General features: G+C 28.3%; 1 pseudogene; it reads left to right on the top strand.

Annotated features, from left to right (window-relative positions):
• Window positions 1-1,182: 1,182 nt before the first annotated feature.
• On the top strand, window positions 1,183-8,017 carry LOC110668402 (S-sulfo-L-cysteine synthase (O-acetyl-L-serine-dependent), chloroplastic-like; annotated as a pseudogene).
• Window positions 8,018-8,595: the final 578 nt, after the last annotated feature.

The following is an 8,595-nucleotide window of genomic DNA, read 5'->3' as shown; positions in this document are numbered from 1 at the left end:
GTTAAAGAGTTTAATATTATAAATTAAAATTTAGGGATAATACTATTACAACACCTTAAATTAAGGAAAAAGTGAAATTTACCTTAATAAAAAGTAAAAAAAAAAAAAACCTTTCTTTTCTTTGAAACTTTTTATAAACATCTCAAAAACCTCTCTTATAGAGCTTTCATGACACTATTTTCTTCTATCCTCCTCCTCCCTTCTTTTGCCTCCATTATTTTGGCCTCCAAACAACATTGTTTTTTAACTATGAAAACCTCTAATTTTGTTTTGTTAAAGGTTCTTTTGCTACAAAACAATGCATGTCCATTGTAATATATGTTAAAACCAATGCATGTCCATTCTACCGGACAACCACCATGAAGGAGTAAGAAGAAGAAGTTGACGCCATCAGCATAGAAGAGGATGTCACCCAGATCGCTTTTAATTTTTTTTTTGGCCTTTAGTTATCAAAAAAATTACTGATTTTGCCATTGGATGTTGCTTTTTTTTTTTTAAAAAAAAAAAGCAATAATTTAATATTATCTTATTTAATATTTTCTTTTCTAAGTTATTAAATGTATAAATTTGTCTTAAAATATCCTGACATAAAAGAGCTCTAGTATAGAAATAGACACTCCCAATACAAATGACATGTTGGGTAATGCCACTGTTGCAACCAGTATGATAAGAAGAGGATCCAATCACCTTGAAGTCCCCAAAACATATACATAAATTATTTTTTAGTACTAACAAGCCCAAAACTTATTGCAAAAACAAATTGAGATCAAAGATGAGCATAATTTGCTCACATCAGCCTCTTAGATGGCATGAAGTAAGATAGGTTTGAACAACAATTATTTCATTAAAAATCGCATTTATGCATGTTGTTCTCTTATCTTTAATCAAGGCAACCTCTATCACATCTTCATGTTGCTCAAATAAGGGGGAATATCTTATTCGATAACTCTACTTGGAACATATCCTATAAAGAGTTTGGCAAAGTTGCCACCATCAAAACGATCATGAGAATTTCCATGACCAGCAAATGGATACCTTATTTCTATCTTGATAGAGGCCGAGAAGTAGGCAGCAGTGGCGGTGCTCAACTTCCACCAACCATTAGTTGAAATCCTCCGCTATTAGCAACACTAGTGCCCAAATGTGCAAATCTTCTTCACCTATAACTCTAGCAATGGGAGAATGAAGAGGACTGTCAACGATTATGGTAGGAGTCTTGGTTGTTCTCAGTTTGTCTTTAAACTGGTGGAAAAAAATGTGGTGAAAATGAGAAGCTGTTTGGTTGGCTACTTACTTTCAACTTTTGACTTAAAATATATTTTTTAACTTGTTAATTTAAAATAAGTAGTTAATTTTGTGCTAAAACTGCTTAAAATTAATTTTTAAACAGTTAAGTATTTAGTTAAAATATATTTAAAAGGAACTTAATTTATCAAAATGACTAAAAAGGATCTATCTAATCGTTAAGATGAGGATAGTGTTGATGTTTTTAAAATTATTAGGATAATATAGTCTTTTAATTAGTTAAAGATTAGTTTTAAAATAAGTAGATAAGTCCTTACTTATGACTTTTAACTTATTTTAAGTACTTTTTTTTAACTGGTAAATCAAATCAAATACTTTAATTTACTTATCATATTCTCCATATAAGTGAATTTAACCGATTTATAAGTCAAATTAATACCATCAAAGTTTTATATTCAATTATAAATAAAGAACTTCGAAAGAAGGAAAAAAATGTTATGCTCTCCAATAAAGTTGCATAAAACTCAATGGAAAATCTCCTAAAAAATAAATAAAAAATCCCCTAAAAGGTTTTTGAAGCACATGCTCACATAAAATTCAAAACCACCATTCTTTTCACAATAAATTAAAGCAAAAATTCTCTTTTTTGAAATGCAAGAACAATTTTAAAGAACTGTAGCATCTTTCTTCCCACTAAATATTTTAATTTTGTAAAACGAAGCAAAGTATCCACTGAATACAGACAAAACACATCTATGGTCCTTAAAGACGCTAAAGAGAGCATTCCAAATTGCCTAAGCCTCCTCAAATGTAGAAAATAAGATTATAACTTATAAAGCATAACATATAAGTTAGGAGATAAAGACTTATTAGACATTGTTTTCCACAAAATATCATTTTGGAGATCTATAACCCAAACAAACGGCCTTAATTGAGAGGCATTTTAGCTTTTCAAGTTTTATCTTTTATTTTTCTTTTAATATTTGTGTGATATTTGTTATATATTATGTACAGCTTAGTATTTTCTTAAAATGCTTTCAAAACCTTCATTGATTTGAACATTTTTGGCAAATTAATACAGTTGATTGGAAAACCACCAATGACATATCTCAACAAAGTTATAGAGGGCTATGTGGCTCATATTGCTGCAAAACTTGAATTTCTGGAACATTGTCGAAGTGTTAAAAATAGATACTTCTTCTATTTCGTGTTGTACAAAAAGGCATTCTACATCTAGTTTGTTTCATTGCCAGAGTTTTTAGAACACCTATTTTTAGTGAATATAATGTGTGATTGGTAATTTTTGTCATAATAATGTATAATCCATCACATAATTGGCCTAATTTATGCGGCCTTAATTCAAAACCTTCATTGATTTGAACATTTGTGGCAAATTAATACAGTTGATTGGAAGACCACCAATGACATATCTCAACAAAGTTATAGAGCGCTATGTGGCTTATATTGCTGCAAAACTTGAATTTGTAGAACATTGTCAGAGTGTTAAAAATAGATACTTTTTCTATTTCGTGTTGGACAAAAAGGCTTTCTACATCTAATTTGTTTCATTGATAGAGTTTTTAGAACACCTATATTTAGTGAATATAATGTGTGATTGATAATTTTTGTTATAATAATACATAATCCATCACATAATTGGCCTAATTTATACGGCCTTAATTATCTTTTTGTTTATTACGTCTAGCAAAATGTTGTCTATAGGCTTTTGCTTTACAATTGATGAATTACCTTAGTTCAAAAAGTATGAGGCAAGTTTTTAATATTTCTCTTGAGTGCTCACAGTGACGGACACAATATTTACACCTAAAGGACCAATGACTTGGCATTTAAACTAAATGTTTTATATTCCCTACTCATAATTTGTCTCTTTTAAAATTTTTTTATTACTTAAATTTTTTTTTTTTAAATATGGGCCATTAGATTTTCAAGTTAGTTTAGCTAATAAAAAAATCTTTTAAATTATAGAATATTTGTTCATTAAATTTTTTATTTATCTGGGCCAAAAAAATAATTAATGAAGGATGCAACATTTAGATATAGAGGTTAATGAGAGATGCAACATTTAGTCCTGTAGGTAGGTGCCTTGTATACCTCGCTCACAATTAAATACTTTTTAAATTTTATTTTTTATTATTTAAAAGGAAATTTAAAAAATATGAGTTACTAATTTTTTAATTTAGTTGTGTAAATAATTTTTTTTTAATTATTAGAATATAGGCTCATATTTGTGTTTGATTGAGCCAATAAAAAATATTAACTCTTTAAATTTTGTTAGATGTGTGAGTCTATTAAGGTTATGTTCATATTTAAACTATTCTAAATTAAAAGTTAAAATTTTTTAGGGGGAAAATAGTCCCTTTTAGCCTCGAGTCCAGTGTTGGATAGATGCAACATTTGACATCTTGTGTATTTTACTCAAAATTTATTTTTTAAAATTTATTTTTTATTACTTAAAAGGAAGTTTTAAAATATGTGCCACTAATTTTTCAATTTAATTGATCTAATAAAAAAATAATTTCTTAAATTATTAGAATATGAACTTATTATTTATTTCTTAAATTACTTTTGTTAAAAATTTTTTAGAGCTAAAAATGAGAGTCTATTAAATTCATATTCATATTAAAACTTCTCCAAACTAAAAGTTAATATTTTAGGAGGCAGTGATCCTTGCATTAGGTCCATCGTTGAGTTTCCATAAGAGATGTTGTAATAGAATTCTGATATTATCTACTTGTAATAGTTGTTATTCTAGAATTAATTATCTAAAGCTGAAGAAAGTAGAGAAATTTCTTCTGGGAATGTTAGCTATGTGCTTTTTGTTGCAAATGTATTATATGATATGGTGAAATTTTTACCCAATATGATCGTATGCATCACATATAAAATCTTGTCTTTGTGGAGGGCATATTAGTTGAATCAACAAGTAGAAATACAAGACTTGGTATTACTTTTGTTGTGGCAACTGAAGGATACAAACTTATTGTCACTATGTTTCCATCCATGGGTCTTGAAAGAAGGATCCTTTAATGTTAATTTGGAGATTGACCTAGAGAAAGGTCTTAAAAGAGTTATTGATAAGGCTAAAGAATTTGTTATCCATATGCCAAATGCATACTTGTTTCAACAGTTTTAGAACATTGTTGATATAAAGGTTATTAATGTTGCTTCTCACACCATTTATAAGTCTCTTAATTTACTTTAGTCCTTTCTCTTATTAATGGGCTTTTATTCACAAATATACGAAATCACAGTGAGTAATAAGGTGATGAGAAGTGTCATTCCTTCGATGATGAGTATTGAAATTAACTAAATTAATTTAAATTAATTCTAAGAAATCACAATAGCTTCTATTAGAAAATCAATGGAAGAAAGCTTTAGGGTAACTTGATTTCACCTTCACTATTAATCAATTCCAATTATTATGTTTAATAATTCAAATTTAAATATATTAAAATTGAGCCTTAAAATTAACTTGTCATATTAAATATAACTTTTATTTAAATGTTTTCAAATTTCTTTTTTTTAATTAATGTTTTCAAATTTCAATTATAAAATCTTATCTCATACAAAAATATAATAATTATTTAAAATTCTTTTTACTACATCTTTTAAAAATTTTAAAATTTATAATTTCATACATTATAAAATTCTACTCATCATATTATATATCTTTAAAAATCAATAATTTTAATTAAATTTTCAATCATATTAAAAAAAAGGGTGAATAATTTTTTAACAGATTATATATATATATATATATATATATATATATATATATATATATATATATATATATATTCAACAAAAAAAATTATTTATAAATTTTGAAAATTTATTTTTAAAAAATAATTCTTATATTTAAAATCTAAGAAATTTAATAATAATACTTCAAAAACCTTTATGTGGCATATGTGTATCTTCTACTTTGTTTATCATTTTCTTAGTATATGTCAATTAATTTTAAAAAATAAATATAATAATATTTAATTAACTTATTTATTTATTAACACTTGAAATAAAATTATAATTAATTAAAAATTTTATTATTAATAAATTTTTATAACATGATGATGAAAAATATAAAACATATATTAAATTATGTTATTAAAATAAAAAAAACTGCAATACACGAGCAAAATGATTAGTTTAATCATAAAATTAAGGATTAATAAACCTTAATTATCTAATAATCTCTCCAAAGTCTTATGACCTTAATTATCTAATTATCTCTCCCCAGTTTTATTGAACATACCAATCTATCTACTCTTATAGTCTATCTCCAATAGTAAAACAGATATGAATTAATTTGTTTAAGCATAGGTTTATCACACAAATCCACAAGTCAAACCATATAGCTTCCCTTTGGTAGCAATTATAAATCAAATCAATCATGCAAGTACCAATAATAGCACTCAAAATCATTAAGAACAAATAATAAAAAATTGAATTAATAAAGAAAATTAATATAAAAATATGGAATTGAAATAGATTCTAACTAAATCAAGTGCGTTACTCATAATCTCAAAATCCAATATCATTGTTCTTGATTCAAAACCTAGATCCATTGCAAAAAAATACAAGAAATATTGATTAAATCAAGACAAAGGAAGAAGGTTAAAACTCTGATTGAAGAACTAAGGCCCAATCTTGAATCTTGAATACTCTGCCAAAGTAGTCAAATCCTTGAATCTTGGCAAAACCAGTCTGCCCATTGACCATGCACTCCACTCCATTTGCACGGCCTAGCCATGCACCTTGCTATCCAAAATTTCTTCTTCGATTTTAATTGAATTTTCTTGTTTACTCAGCATAGGCATGCAATTTTAGCCATTTTTTACAACTAGCTATGCAGTCTATTGATTGAATTGATACAATCGTGTCAAAATGCTCAAATTATCAATTAAATTCCAAAAATGAATATCTTTGACACCTTAAAACAACAAACATCAAAGTGAAAACACAAGAAACACAATTAAAACTCAATTTAACATCAAATATCAATAGAAACACTATAGAAATCTAATGAAAATAACACCAAATTTGATATAAAAATGTAACACATTACTTATAGACACCTTCCATTAAAAAAAAAAAAATCCTTGCATACAATTACAAATCCATTTTGAAACCACAGGACCTCAAATATGGGAGGATACTCTAGGCAATGTTGATATCCTTGTTGCTGGATTTGGCGCTGGTGTTGGTCACTGGACGTTTCTTGAAAATGATGAGCAAAGAAATTGAAGTGGGCATCATTCTTCAATGAGCTCCATTGCCTACAAATTCAGTACGTTGATAAGTTTATCATAGTTTATATGCAACTAAGGAAACTAGCATGCTAAAATAACTCATTACTTACAAATAGCAAACTTCTAGGAAATATGTGTTTGTTCACATTTGGATAGTTAAATTTCTTGAGTGTGTTTGCTGAGCGTTTTCCACTCATTCACTTGGATTTTTCTTCTTTTATTTTTTTATTGGTTTTATGCTTTGCCCCTTAAAGTTTAATCCTTAATTAGACTGGAAAATAAAGGAAGAAGAAAGGAAGGATGAAAGAAAAACAGAAAGAAAGAAGAGAAAGGAATTCATAAAATTAAAGGATGAATGCAGTTATCCAAAACCAAGTTTGGTTCCAGTGTCGGAATATTTCACTCAGCAAAAGCATTAAACAAACAGGATATCTCTGGGGTTGAGTATCGTTTTACTCCTGACATTATATCTAGCTCACAAAAATATATTATAAAGGAAGATAAAAAGGAAGACACAGGCTTAGATGATCACATAAATATGATGACAACTGCCTTATGTTATATTCCATTTATATGCAAGTTATATATGCAATGTTTTTATGATGGACACCTCTGCTTAATTTGATCCATTATCTTTTTTATATTTTTAGTTGTGGTGTGTTTGATTTATGATGAGAATGATGTGTTCTTTACTTTTACACCAGTTTCATTTCCGCTTACAAAATGAAAATATCCATAATGTTTAGTCTTCATCATGAGGACCATGACACTGATTACTGAGCCATCAATTACTATAACAAGAGTACTTTCTTCATATTTCAATAATCATATCCTTCTTACATGTCTGATGTCCTGGTGGCTTGACAGATTTAGCTATTAGTTAGATTATTAAGTATGTTATTTCTACAAAATTATTTTGGTTTTGCACAGTCAAAGATGAGATCATGTTGCGATAGTATAAGTGATTATTTACATATGGCTTGTCGGTTTGAAGAATACAGTAAGTGTGATCTGTACATGACCTTGTGGAGTGTGCAAATTTGTGTTACTGCAGCATCTTGTTCCTATATTTTTTTCTGTATGACATCATGTGCTACTTTAATTCTTGTTTACTAGGTGGTTGTTGTGGAGCCTGCTGAAAGGAGCGTTATCTGAGGAAGAAACCCCGGTGGAAATCATTGTATCGGTCTTCAATTTTACTACAAGTTTGAATTTCTTTTTCTGCTGGAAGAAATTGGTGTCTCTTCACTGTTTGTGGCTAACAACAACATCTTGGTGTACGTTATATACCCAGTATCTTGGATGTTAAATTGCTTGATGAGGTTATCTGTTAACAACAAAATAGTAGAGATAATAAGAGAACAATACAGATTTCTTTTTAAACTCTTTTTTTGTGGTGATATCTTTTAATGCAGATAGCACACCATTTATATATCAGTAAATTGACAAAAAAGAACTACAAACTAGGAGGAAGTGGCGATAATACCTCCTGTTATTTCTGATCAGTTCTAACTAAAAACTCCTATTATCTAGCTGGTGTTTGACTCATTATTAATAATAACAAGTAATGCAGTAAAATAAAAAAATAAGAAAAACAAGTTTAATTTTTACTTCGTCATTCACTCCCCTTAAACTTGTTCATTCTTTCTGACCAATTGTCTTCATTCCTAACTTCTCTCGAAGCTCTTCAAACCGTTGTCTTCCCAAAGGTTTTGTTAACATGTCAGCCAATTGAATTTCAGTATTCACATACACTAACTCAATGTTTCACAATCACGAATAAAATGATAGCGAGTGTCGATGTGCTTACTCCTATCATGATATACTGGATTTTTAGCAAGGGCTATGGCTGACTTGTTGTCCACTTTAAGAGTTGCTCTTACTTCTGTATCTTCAACTGCACTAATCACTTTGCTTAGCCAAATCCTATATTGCGCTACAACTCTTTGTTTTTAAAAACAAAATTCGTGCTCTTGATATCACCAACAAGACTCATATCTGGTTGCTTCTTTGAGTAGACACAACCAGTACCTTTGATGTACCAAGAACTTGCCATGTGGGTTGTTGTAGGCTTCTCCAT

Source organism: Hevea brasiliensis, chromosome 3, assembly GCF_030052815.1.
Source record: "Hevea brasiliensis isolate MT/VB/25A 57/8 chromosome 3, ASM3005281v1, whole genome shotgun sequence".
Taxonomy (NCBI): domain Eukaryota; kingdom Viridiplantae; phylum Streptophyta; class Magnoliopsida; order Malpighiales; family Euphorbiaceae; genus Hevea; species Hevea brasiliensis.
Note: the sequence above shows the minus strand (reverse complement) of the source record. Positions and strands in the feature narration are given on the sequence as shown.